Source organism: Monodelphis domestica, chromosome 1, assembly GCF_027887165.1.
Source record: "Monodelphis domestica isolate mMonDom1 chromosome 1, mMonDom1.pri, whole genome shotgun sequence".
NCBI classification, from domain to species: Eukaryota; Metazoa; Chordata; class Mammalia; order Didelphimorphia; family Didelphidae; genus Monodelphis; species Monodelphis domestica.
The window spans coordinates 371,859,277-371,872,095 of record NC_077227.1 but is presented as its reverse complement, the minus strand read 5'-3'; the positions used below and the strand labels follow the sequence as shown (position 1 = coordinate 371,872,095).

General features: G+C 33.6%; 1 long non-coding RNA gene across 1 annotated transcript in view; it reads right to left on the bottom strand.

The window, feature by feature from the left end:
* The window catches only part of LOC103103785 (uncharacterized), a 176,302-nt gene extending 168,764 nt beyond the window's left edge, over positions 1–7,538 (bottom strand). Inside the window, exon 1 of the long non-coding RNA XR_008915159.1 lies at positions 7,434–7,538. This is a non-coding gene — a long non-coding RNA (uncharacterized LOC103103785). The remainder of the gene's footprint in view (positions 1–7,433) is intronic.
* Between the last annotated feature and the right edge of the window lie 5,281 nt (positions 7,539–12,819).

The following is a 12,819-nucleotide window of genomic DNA, read 5'->3' as shown; positions in this document are numbered from 1 at the left end:
ATTTTTTAACCATCAATAAATTGTTCTTTCAAAAGTGTTTTCTGCATGTGAAAATATAATCACATGATTGTCATTGCTTTTCTTATATAAATGATCAATTAGGTTTATAGTTCTATTTTTGAACTAACCCTGCATTTCTGGTAGAAATCCAACTTGGTCATAGTATATAATCTTGTAAATGTATTGCTGTAATCTCACTGATAAAATTAGGCTTGGTAATTTTTCTGTTGAAAATAAAAACATTGGCCTATTCCTTTCTGCTTTATTTCCTGCTTTTTTAGTTTTCATCCCTATATTTGTCTCATAGGACTGGGTAGGATTTATTCCTTGGGAAAGAGTTCTTAACCAAACAAAGAATAGCAGTCATTAAAAAAAAGATAGACTAATATTGTATGACATTGGAAGCTTTTGCCTGAACACAATTAAGGAATATTTGCTAAGAAAGAAAGCTTTCAAATGGGAACTTATATTTGCATCAAATGCTTCTGATAATTATGATACATGGGGAATTAACAGAGAGATTAAATGCCAAGATTAATTTATTAATGGGAAAAACAGTCAAAGGTTATTAGTGAAGTTCTTAAAAGACCCTATTAATAATTCTATGAACTATTGCTCCCAATCACTAATAATAACAAAATAGAAAATCAAAATAACTCTGAGATTTTATCTCAAAACCAAAAAATTGGCAAAGAAGACAAAAGATTGAAATAGTTACTACTATTAAGGCTATTTAGAGATAGATTTAGTAAATATACTGATGGTAGAGCTGAAAATTAAGCCAACCAATTTGAAATCAATTTAGAATTATGCTCAGAAAAGTGATAAAAAATCCATACTCTTTGACTCTGAGATCTCCCTGTCCCTCTCCTCTTTCTTTCTTCCTCACCTTATATATATATATACATATATATGTATATATATGTGTGTGCGTGTGCATGCATATGTATATAAACACATACGCTAAAAATTTAAAAGAAACAAAACAAAATACAAAATACTCATAACACTTTTTGAAGTAGTGACTGGAAATAAAGTTGATTATTGTTAAGTGTGGAACAGCCAAATAAACTGTGGTAGATATCTTACTGAGTTTTAAGAAAGAATGATATGAAAAAATTCAAAGAAGCATGAAAGACATATGAATTGATGTAGAGTGAAGTTAATAATATGGGAAAGTAACATGCATGACTACAACAATGAAAATGGAAAGAAAGAAAAGAAGTGATTCTATGTAATTATAAAGTTCAAGAAATGTACCTGTGGAAGAGTTAAGAAAATATTATCATCTTTCCTTCTTTTAAGTGTTGGGACACTATAGGTGTAAAATAATACATGTTATCATATATGGTTTGTTTGTTATTTTTATGACCCTTTTTGTTTCTAAATCCTTGTTAGAAGACATGGTTCTGTGAACAGAGAAGGGGAGATATATTCTGAAATGAATGTGATATAAAAAATAATGGTATTAATAAGTATCCTCAAGGATATAGGAGTCTTGTCTTTGAGCAGAAGAGTACCTTTGCAGTATTCAAAAGGATAGAATAAAAGGAAAAGACCAAGAAGTATGTCTGGGCTATTTATCAAGTAGAGTGTGAGGAGACAATACATATCAGTTAGTTCAGTATGAAATAGTAATCTACTACTGGGAAAGGGAAAATTATTAAGTAGTAAGGGAGAAATTTGAAGACTAAAATGTCCCAAATATCTTTAGGATATTAAATGAATGAATGAATGAATGAAAAAAAAAACATTTATTAAGTTCACTGCTAAGCACTAGGATAAAAAATTAAAAAGTAGAGACAGTTCCCATTTTGTATAAAACTCACATACTAAGAGGAGGAGATAATGTACATAGAAAGTTGTAGTTTTAAGACTGATGGAAAAGCCCAGCGGTCCTTAGGGTATAGCAGCAAAGCAGATGGTAATACATTTTCGTTAATGATGATGTGAAAGAGAACTTGCTGATTGTGTCTCCCTGTTGGATCCCCATCAGTTGGTTATAGTAGAAGAAGGGAAGGCTAAGTCTTATCCACTACGGTCATGAAGATGAATGGAAATATTCTAAAAGATTCTGATTATAAGGGTGAGTGTTTTACCCTACCCAATTAATCACAGAAGGTCTAGACAGATGGATTGAATCAAAGATACAGACTAATTGTGAGCAAGTCCTTAATCAATTTGGAAGATTGAAATACTTTGATCATTAGATGAAGGTAAATGACACCAAAGAGATAATGTCTTATAAACTGCTAAAAGAATCAGGCACACCTCTGGGGCAAAGCAGAACATAGCAAGGTAATTTTAACTGTCATAGTCTGGCGTTTCAGTAACAGACCAGTCAAGTGATAGAAGGCATTTTCTGACATTGAATTATCCTCTACCATTCCAGCAACTGACCAGGTGATAACCCCATGAATACTGAGATTGTTGGAACACATAGAATGTCCATAATCATCAGTAGTAGTATCCTTGGAAGTATAGTAGCTGTTAGTAGTGAAAGTCCCAGTGAAAACAAATGACACACCAAAGAAAGGCTGCTTCAGGGCTCTAAAATATATCTTAAACTGTTTCTTACACACAGGTGTATATATGTAATGTGTACAATGCATATATACATATATAACAGCTATGTGCAGATATGTGTATACATCTGCACATATGTGTGTTGTTGGCATTTTTCAAATGGTAATATTAATAGAGAATTTTTCAGGGAACCAAAGTCACTATCATTAGCCTGTTGTTTGTAGACTATTCTTTCTCCCTTTTTTGAAAATCAGGAGGACATTTAATTATTTTCAATCCCTCAGTATTTTTCTGGATCTTTATGACCTACAGGAACTCACTAATTATATGTTCTGGTTATTTCAATACTTTAGAATATCTTTCATCTAGGCTAACTGACTAACTCATCAAGGGCAGCTATATGCTCTCTTATTATGGTGACTTGTCTTCAGTATAAACTTCCTCTTAGATGATAAGGAAAAATACTTGTACAAAAATATTTGTAGCCACACTCTTTGTAGTGGCAATTCAGTTGGAAAATGAAGGATTGTCTCTTGATTGAGGGAATGGCTGAACAAATTTTGGTATATGATGATGATGGAATAATACTGTGTTGAAAGGATTGATGATCTGGAGGATTTCTATATGAACTGGGAGAACCTCAATGAACGGATGCAGAGTGAAATGAGCAGAAGCAAAAGAACATTGTATACAGAAAGTGAAATATTGTGGAACAATACAATGTAACGAACTTTGCTACTAGTAACAATGCAACAAGCCAGGACACTCCTGAAGCTCCTGCAGGACTTATGTGAAAGAATACTATCCACACTGAGAGAAAGAACTATGTGAGTAGAATGTAAGAGCAAAACATATGATATTACGTAACACATGTATATATAGGTATGTGATCTGGGGTTCAGACTTTTAAAAATTGCTCTATAGCAAAAATGAATAATATGGAAATAGGTATCAAGTGATAAATATTTGTATAACCCAGCTGAGTTGCTTGTCAGCTCTGGGAAGGGGGAGGGAAGAGGGGAAGGAAAGAAAATGAACTGTGGAAACACAACAAAATATTTAAAAATCAAAAATAAAAAATCATTGATTTTTCTAGTTCAAACTTTTTGCTCTTTGGCAGAGAAAATAGAATAAAATGGAATTGAGATGTTCTGGTCTTTCTCCATCATCACTTATCATTGTTCCATTCACCCTAAGCAGCAGTCCTCTCCTTTCTTTGATTTTTTTCTCTACTATTTTCCTTAATATAGTTTTAAAAGCCCTTTTTTTGTAATCACTTTTCCCAACTGGCCTCAGTTCATTCTAGCATTGAGCATTTTTGACACTGTTCTTAAATGACTATTCTTTGTATTCATCATCCATTATCTGGCTTGCATCTTCGAAGTACCTATAAAGTTTAATTGTTGATTCATCCTTGCATGTCCATTTTAGTTTGTGAACAATATGCCTTTTTATTTCTTAGTAGAAATACTTCTGTTTATGACTTCAAAATTTTTTCTTGGCTGCTTCCATTTCCCTTGTATCAATTTCCTCTCTAGAACATTAGGCTATGCCATCAAGTCAATAATTATTCTGACCTACTTTGTGCCAGGTCTTGCACTTCTCTGAATCTCTGGAATAGTCTCTCCTCAAAATTTGTTGGAATTTCTATCTACATATGGACTTTCTCACTAAGAAGGACTATGCACTTCTTCCCAAAATGTGGGGAAAACTCATTGTTATAACCTTTTATAAGTTTATATTGTTTTAATCTTTCAATGCGTTAACTTTTGTTGGAATACTTGGACTTCACTTATGTTTAGACTTCACCCAAAGCCTGCATTTTGGAATGAATCTAAACTTCAATGAAATGGTTAGACTTACCTGCTGATAATACAAAAATCAAGTAGCCCACATGCTTTATCTGGAAATTGCTGTCATGCAACAGTTGTGTCTTTGTGCTTTGTAAACTACTATTGTGCAGTGGTTATGTTTTTGTGTCCTTGTTTGAATTTTATCTTACATAAAATTTACAGATATGTGGTGTCCACTCTTTTTTTTTTTTTGGCTCTCCCCTCTTCTGAATAATTAATAAACTCCTTTGTAAAAATGGTTTTGGATGTGATCTCAACTGATATAAATTCTCATCATTTCCATCCCAATAACTAACTAACTCTTGGTAACATATTCCAAAAAGAAGTTCACCTGTGAGTCTTTTATCTTGTGAAAGATAATATTATCATTAATTCATATCAAGAAATTAGTCATTCTGTTTTGGTGAGAGAGAAAATATCTCAGTTATACATATAGTTATTTGTCTCAATAACTGACAAACTCCACCACTATTTCATCATATTTCTGTGCCAGAATTGTGAGTTGTTTTCTAGATTTTATCATATATTTCACCTTTCAGTCCAGGTCATCAGAGGATATTTGATCACAATATCACTTCTGTTTCCATTTTTGCTGACTACCCCCCAGGTATTTTCAAACACAATCTCTTCTTTTTATCAATGTTCCTTGATTTCTTTTATTAACATATTTTCTTAATGTATTCTTTTCCCCCTCCTTCCAATCCTTCTATTAAAGCACAAGGTATAACCAATTCTATGTAATCTGTTTAAATTTTCTAAAAAATATCTACATTTTAATATAATTTTAAATAATTGGATTTTTATGATATTTTATGATTCATGTTCTCTCCTTCCCATCCTTCTCTCTTCCCAAGATGGCAGCTAATCTGATAAAGATTGTATGTGTTATCATAAAATACATATTTCTAGGTTCATCATGTCGTGAAAGAAGACACATATTGCTTATACTACAGAAAAACTCATGGAGGGAATAAAATGAAGAATGGTATGGGTCAATCTGTATCCAGGCTCTGTCAGTTCTTTCTATGGCAACGAATAGCCTTCTTTTTAGTCATAAGTCTCTTGGAGTTCTACTGGATCCTTGCATTGCTGATAATATTCACAGTTCATCATTGTGCATTGTTGCTATTACTGAGTATAATGTTCTCCTGGTTCTGTTCTCTTCACTTTGAATCACTTAGAACTTTCCAGGTGTTTTCTTATAATGATCATCTTGTTCATCATTTCTTATGTCTCAATAATCACAACTTGGTCAACCATTTCCCCATTGCTAAACACATCCTTCAGTTTCCATTTCTCAACCACCACAAAAACAGTGGCTATAAATATTTTTGCACAAGTAAGTCCTTTCACCTTATCTTTGATCACCTTGAGATACAAGCCTAATAGTGGAATTGCTGGGTCAAAGAGTATTCTCTGTAATCTTTTTTTACACAGTATTAATAACTTTTAAAAATATTTATGACTCAATAGAAAGATGAATTTATCTGGGATACAGGGATTAAAATGATGTAATTGAATAATATAACAAAGGAGTCACTGATGTTATAAAAATTCACTTTAAGGTAATTATATTTGAAGTTCTCAATTGGCATAGCTATTGCTGTGGTAAATGGTTTAAATGTAAAAAAATAGTTTGTTGGTAAAAAGCTACATATGTACTTCCTCCAACTTATCATATCTGCATCCTTGATTCTATGAAAGCAGCATAAAAACTGTTTTCTGTTAATGATTTAGTCCCTTATGTATATTTTTTTCAAATTTATCTCTTCTTTTTCTTTACTTCTTTCTCTCTTGCTTTTTTCTCTCATTCTCTCCCTCTGTCACTGCTACCCTTCAATAAGATACCTTTCTTTTGAAAGTCATGAGAGCTATTCTCATACAGTTTGAATGATATTTATAAATTTAAAATACTCTTTTACAATGGGATGCCTAGTTCATCTTGCTTGTTAGTAATATCTTTTGCATTTGTGTATAAAAATCTAAGATCACAGGTTCCATTAATGGTTTCTTTCTTGGTTTTGCCTCATTATCTTTAAAATTTCTCAACTAGCATGTTTCATTCTATAGTGTGGTGACTTTATGTTATCTCCCCCAGTGTATATGAATTGACAATTTTTGCCCTATTCATCTATTTCTGTAAAAGTTGTTTTGATTGCAACCTTTCAGGAAAATATGTACATACTACCCCTTATCAGGTGTACTTCATCCTTGGCCAGGTACCTTTCTCTCCTATATTTTATTCTGTGGTTCAATAATCAAAACTTCATTCTAAGACATCATTTTATTAACCAGTCATTCTTTTTCAAAATTTCCCTTCATTTTAATTCCTTTTACTTTGAAGAGCAGCAGTGATGAAAACACCACATATGCTCATAATATCTTTAATTTCTTACATGTCTTCATTTATTGTATCAATGCTTTTTTAAGTTCCTTCTGGCAATATAATTAATTCCCATATGAACCACCAGAAATGATTTAGTAATTAAGTTTGACATGTCTTGGGAAGTTCTCAATCATGTCTTGGACACATACACTGGGAGGAGAGCAGAACTATTAGAAAGAAATCATCTAACACTATTATTCAACTTTTCCCCCTTTGACCCTTACTAAATGACCCTTTACCTGAATGTATCTATGGATCCATCCCACAATTTCTTAAAGCATATGAAGTTTCATCTTCTTCAATTTGTACAGATTCTCCCTTTTCAGGAAATGTTTTCTATGTGCTTTTGAATTACACATTTTATTGTTCCTTTTCTTTTCCTTTTCTTCTTTGTAATATTCTGTCACCTTTAATTGCCCTCTGACTATTCAGATCCTTTTCCAACTTTGTTTTCATGTTGAAATTCCTCTATTCTAAAAGCATATTTTATTCTCCTAGATATTCTGGAGGGTAGGAAGTACTTGTACCCTTTTTTTTTTTGCAATTTCCAGAAAGGTACCCTCATTCACTTCAAGCACTGATAATGATTGCTTGTCCATGTTAAAAATGAAAATATGAAATCCTCAGACCAAGTCACTGAAAAGTTGTCCTCTGTTCTTTCTACTTACTGGAAATAAGATCCTCAGTCAGTATATTTCTTCATAGTAGATTACTGTGATTGAGAAAAATGGGAACAGTCAGAAGAAATGACATGCAAAGGAGAAAAGCTCAAGAAAAGCATGGAATCCAGACCCAGAACCATGGGGAAGGAGAGAGAGAATTCCATGGAAGCTTGAGGAAGCAGGCAGTTAGCACCAAGCTGAATTCTGGACTCACTTCTACTTGGGTGTGATCTGAACACACACCACTTCCCTTCTTTATGGCTATTACCTTTCTTCATCTAACTTGAGCTGAAGGAAAAGAGAGTCTTGTCCAGAAAAGACCCCAGCAGGGTTACTGTTGTTTTCCCTCAAGGGAAGAAATTTTATTCCTTTTGAAGAGACTTACATCAAAGCCTTCAATAAGTGATAGGAATTAGAATAGGGAAGACCCCTTTCCTTCTCTCCCAGTTTCCCCCTTATTTCCTTCCCCCAAGAGAATAAATAGATCCTTTTCAAATAGAGAAACTGTTCTGAAGATTTTTGTAATTAGAAGGAGGAACTAACTTACCATATGTGAGGCAAACTTCATTAGGTTGCTTAGTGAGGAGAACAGGAAGTAGGTGTGCTCTGAAATCAGCTTCCTTCCTTCAAACTGTTTCCTTATGTAATATCTTTTGATTTCCCTTATCTCTCACTAATTCCATTCTAATACATTACCTTGGAGAAACTGTTGGAGCAAATGTTTGTGGGGCCTTTTAACCCTTGAATTATTTTTCTTTATTTTCATCTCAGTTTTGAATGGTTAAATGGAACCTGTTCTGTTCAATTATCTTATATTTAATAATCTGTGTCCAGGCTGAATCCTTCCAGGAAAATGCAGTCTCCTTGAGGGCTTAAACTGTTTTTTTTTTCCTTTTTTCTTTTGGTCTTTGTATTCTTAGTACCTACCAGAGTAACTTAAACATAGTAGGTTATTTATATGGGTTGAATTGAATTGAATTCTACAATATGGTTCCTCATATACATTTTTCTACCTTCAAGTAAACCACTGTCACCAAAGATAATGCTCATGTTATCTACAAGTGGCTGATCTAGAAGAGCTTGGTCTAAATTCCAAAAGGCTTGATTTATTTCACAATTAAGACAAATAGCTTCTGAAATTACTAATGAACAATTATGTTGTAAGGATTTACTGTGTAATTTGTGGTATTCTTCATTGGGGATACAAAGATTAAATACACAATGTTTGTGACAATAGTAAGAAAAATAAAGACCAGTTTCACCTTCTAATATACAGTTTTAAAAAATATATCTTTCAAAACAAAATAATAAAGCATGACAATACATTTAGACATAAAATACCATTCTTCTGAATTATTATAAGAGATTTTTAAATGAATGAATTATAATGTTATAAAATTATAAGAGTAATAGGCTGGGATAAAATTGAAACAGGAGAATAAGACCTAGGTATTTTGCTTCATTTCTCCCACAAACCTTTCAATAATGACATATAAAATTGAGTAAACCTAGTTCAACATGGCAAAGCCAAGAAGTATTCACAGTTTTTTTTTTTCTTGCTCAGGACAACTTAGGTAGCTAGAAAGAGACCTCTGCAGAGATTTCAGGGGCAGGGACAGTGCAGCAGCAGGGAGAAGCTACAGTAATAACTCCACTATTTTTGTGGTGGCATCAGCAGTGGGTCATATTATAGCACCTAAGGATCATAAGGGACTGGTACAACAGAACAGAAAGAAATCCTAAGGGATTCTTATATTAGCACTTGGAGCAGGAACAGGTGCCATCTGGCAGTTCCGTCACTGAATACCTCGTTCTGGGTCACAATTCCAGGGTGAATGAGTCCTAACTTTGTATATAAGGAACAAGTTTCAGAAACATAATTTGTGGTTCTGAGCTCAAAAATTAGAATGGGGACTCAGTTCTAATCTTTTGTTTCATGTGTAAGCCCAGTGGAATAAACCATGTCAGGAGATGGAAACAGTGAGAGAGATAAAAATTCAGTTGCTTTGATACTCCAGAATGTCCCAGCAAGCTAACTATGACTGAGTATGGAAATGCTCTATAGAAACTGAGTGATAAATAAGCAAAAAGAATCAAAGAAATCGGCAGAGCACAAACCATGAGGGCAATAACTAGTTCTCTCCCCAGAATATACTTTTCTGAGGAATTGGAAACTTATAGGCACATAGAATGAATTGTATAAGTAGTAGAAGGTCACAAAAAAACAAAACAAAACAAAACCAGAAGTTCAAACCAGTTATACCCTGCCCCCTGGAGATGAACATATCCCAATAATAATTGAAATCTAAAGTAAAGAATTAGACCTGAAATAAGAGCAAGCCAAAAAAGAATCTGATTATAAAATGCTACTGTGTGTACAAGGAAGCTCAAGACACAGATAAGGAAGATAGTGACTTGAAATCAGCTACAAGAAAAGTCTAGGAAAAAATATAGATTTGAAACAAGTTCAACAAAAAATTTCCTGGAGGGCTAAAAAAGCAATGAAAATAGTTTTAAAAATCAAATAAAGGCAATAGAGGAAAATTGGAGAAAGAAATGAAAATGATGCAAAACATTGAAAAAAGCAACTTAACACCTCAATAAAACAGATACAAAAGCACTGAAGAAAATAAGTCCTGAAAGAATCAGATTTGACCTGAAGAGAAATACAAAATCTCCATGAATAAAATAACTACCTAAAAATTAGACTGGGTAAGTGGAAGTTGATGACTCCACAAGAAATCAAGAAATATTAAGTGAAAATAAGAAAATGAAAAAAAGAAAAGAAAATATGAACTCTGTTACAGGGAAAAAAACTGCAGAATATATGGAATGTGATTTTCAACAAGGCAAAGGACTATGCCTAAAACCAAAAATCACCTACCATGAAAAACTGAGCATTATATTCCAGGTGAAGAAATGGGTATTTAATGGAAAGAGGAATTACAAGTATTCCTGGCAAAATAGACAGATCTAAAAATAAAATTAAATAATAAAAATTTGATGCTCAGAAGAAGCATAAAAAGGCAAATATATAAAAAAATAAAATTGATGGCTTTAATTAGTGACATTCCTGCAGTAAAGTGATAACTGGGATACTTAAGATTTCCTTAGCACAAGAAATACCTAAAATACTTAAAATATTTAAAGCAATCAAAAGAAACAATAAAGTTAAACTGACTACCTTGCTTGAATGGGAAAATGATAACTAGAATGCTTAAGATACTTATGGTACAAAAGATACTTAAGATACTTTAAGTTATTCAAAGGGAACAATGAGGTTAAACTGATTATATTACTAGAAAGAAGATAATTAAGATCATTAAATTATCTACAATATTTGAAATAAGGAAGATACCTACCTAACATACTTAATATGCTTAAAGCACTGAAGGTAATTAAGAATTCTATTACTATTTGGGCAATGAAAAGGATCACATACAGACAGCAAGCAGAGAATAAGTTGAATACAATGGGAAATTATTTTTTATAAAATAAGGGATAAAGGAGTAATATAATGGAAAAAGGAGAAGGAGAGAAATTTGGGAATAAATGATCTCACATGGTGAGGCTGGTAAGAATCAATACAGGGGAAGGAAAGATGATGGAGTAGTGGGTGATTCATGAACTTTACTCTCATTAGAATTGGTACAAAGTAGGAATAATAACACTTGCACTCAGTTTGGCATAGAATTCTATCTTACCCAATAGGGAGTTAAGAAAGGGAAGGGGAACAAAAAAGGATTGGAGAATTTAGGGAAGTGGGTAAACAGAAGCAAAAACATTTGTGAACAGGGAAAGACTGAAAGAGAAGACAGAGAGGGATACACAGTGGGAAAATAAGATGGGGAGTATCAGAGATAGAAGAAAAGGATCAAGTTATACAAAAATATTTTCAGCAGCTCTTTTTGTAGTAGCAAAGGTTTGGAAACTGAGGTGGTTGCCATGGATTGGGGAATGACTCAAAAAACTGTGGTAAATGCTTGTAATGGAAAATTATTGTACAACAATAAATGATGAAGGGTGAGTTCAGAAAAAATCTGGAAATACTTATATTAACTGATGCAAACTGAAGTGAGCAAAACCAGAAGAAGTGTATTCAGCAATAGAAACATTGTACAATGATCAACTGTGAAGGAATAAACTAGATTTTACTCTCTCAGTTTTTGGTTCTCCTTTTTCAATTGGCCTTTTTCTTCTTGCATCACTTTCTTTTCTTCTTGCATCATTTTCTTTTCTCCTTGCATCACTTTCATTTCTCTTTTCTACTTTTCCTCTGTCTCTCTTAATTGTTTTTTTTAGTCCTTTTTGAGTTCTTCCAGAATCTGTGTCTGATCCATATATTTCTTTTGGACTTTGGGTGTGTTTCCTTTGCTTTCACTGTCCCCTTTTGTGTCTGTACCTGACTTTGTCTCCATAAAAATTATTTAGAGTTAGGTACTTTTTATTGTTTGCTCATTTTTTCTTATCTAATTATATGTAGGCCTCATGGTGATGATATGATGGTCTAAAGGCTGAGAATGCTGAGATCCCCCTTCCCCTGATGATTCAGTTCATCCTTGAGATGCTGATAGCTTAAAGACTTGCCTTGGGCTTAGTTGTAAGCTTTTGATCTCACTCTGATCTTGATCAGGTCAGGGGCTGGTCAAATTCTAGCCTCAGGTTTAGTCTCAAGGTTTTGTTTTCACTGTGTACTTGATCCAATCAATCACACACCCTTGATTGTCCTGTCTTGGAGCTCTGCACTGAGCTTTAGGCAAAAAAAGATCAGTACTTAGTTACTAAGTCTAGTACTTAGTACTATCATCCAATCCAAAGTGTGAATTCAGTCCTTGTCTCAAGTCCAGAATAGAATTCCCTTGGCTGGGGCTCTGGATTTCTTCACAGGTTTGAAATTTCAGGGGTATGGGTTTGCTTGTACCTTTATTTACTCAGGCAGAGTCTTAGGATCTGGCTGTTGACTTGGTCATAGGTTCAGAACTTCAGATAGCATATGTGGGTTGGGGGCTGTGTGTGTCTTGCTCTTGGCTTGTTTTTTCTTCCTTGCAACAGATTCTTGTTGAGACTACTCTCCTCTCACCACAGTGCCCCAGATGTTCATTGCCTACCTTTTGGGTTTTTCTTTTCTTGAAAGTTGTTTTACTTTGTCTCCTTGTTAGTTCTTTCACTTCTATATTCATTTTGTGGTGATATTTTAATCATTGGTTGAAGAGGATTCTCATGGTGGCACAGAACTGCTGTCTTGGCTCCACCCTCAAAACTCCCAGACTAAACTAGTATCAGCATAATACAAACAGCTATCCACCTCCAGATAAAGCACTGCTCATTTCTGAGTGCAAACTGAAGCATACTTTAAAAAAACTTCCCTTTTGGGGGGCTTGGGGGTAGTGAA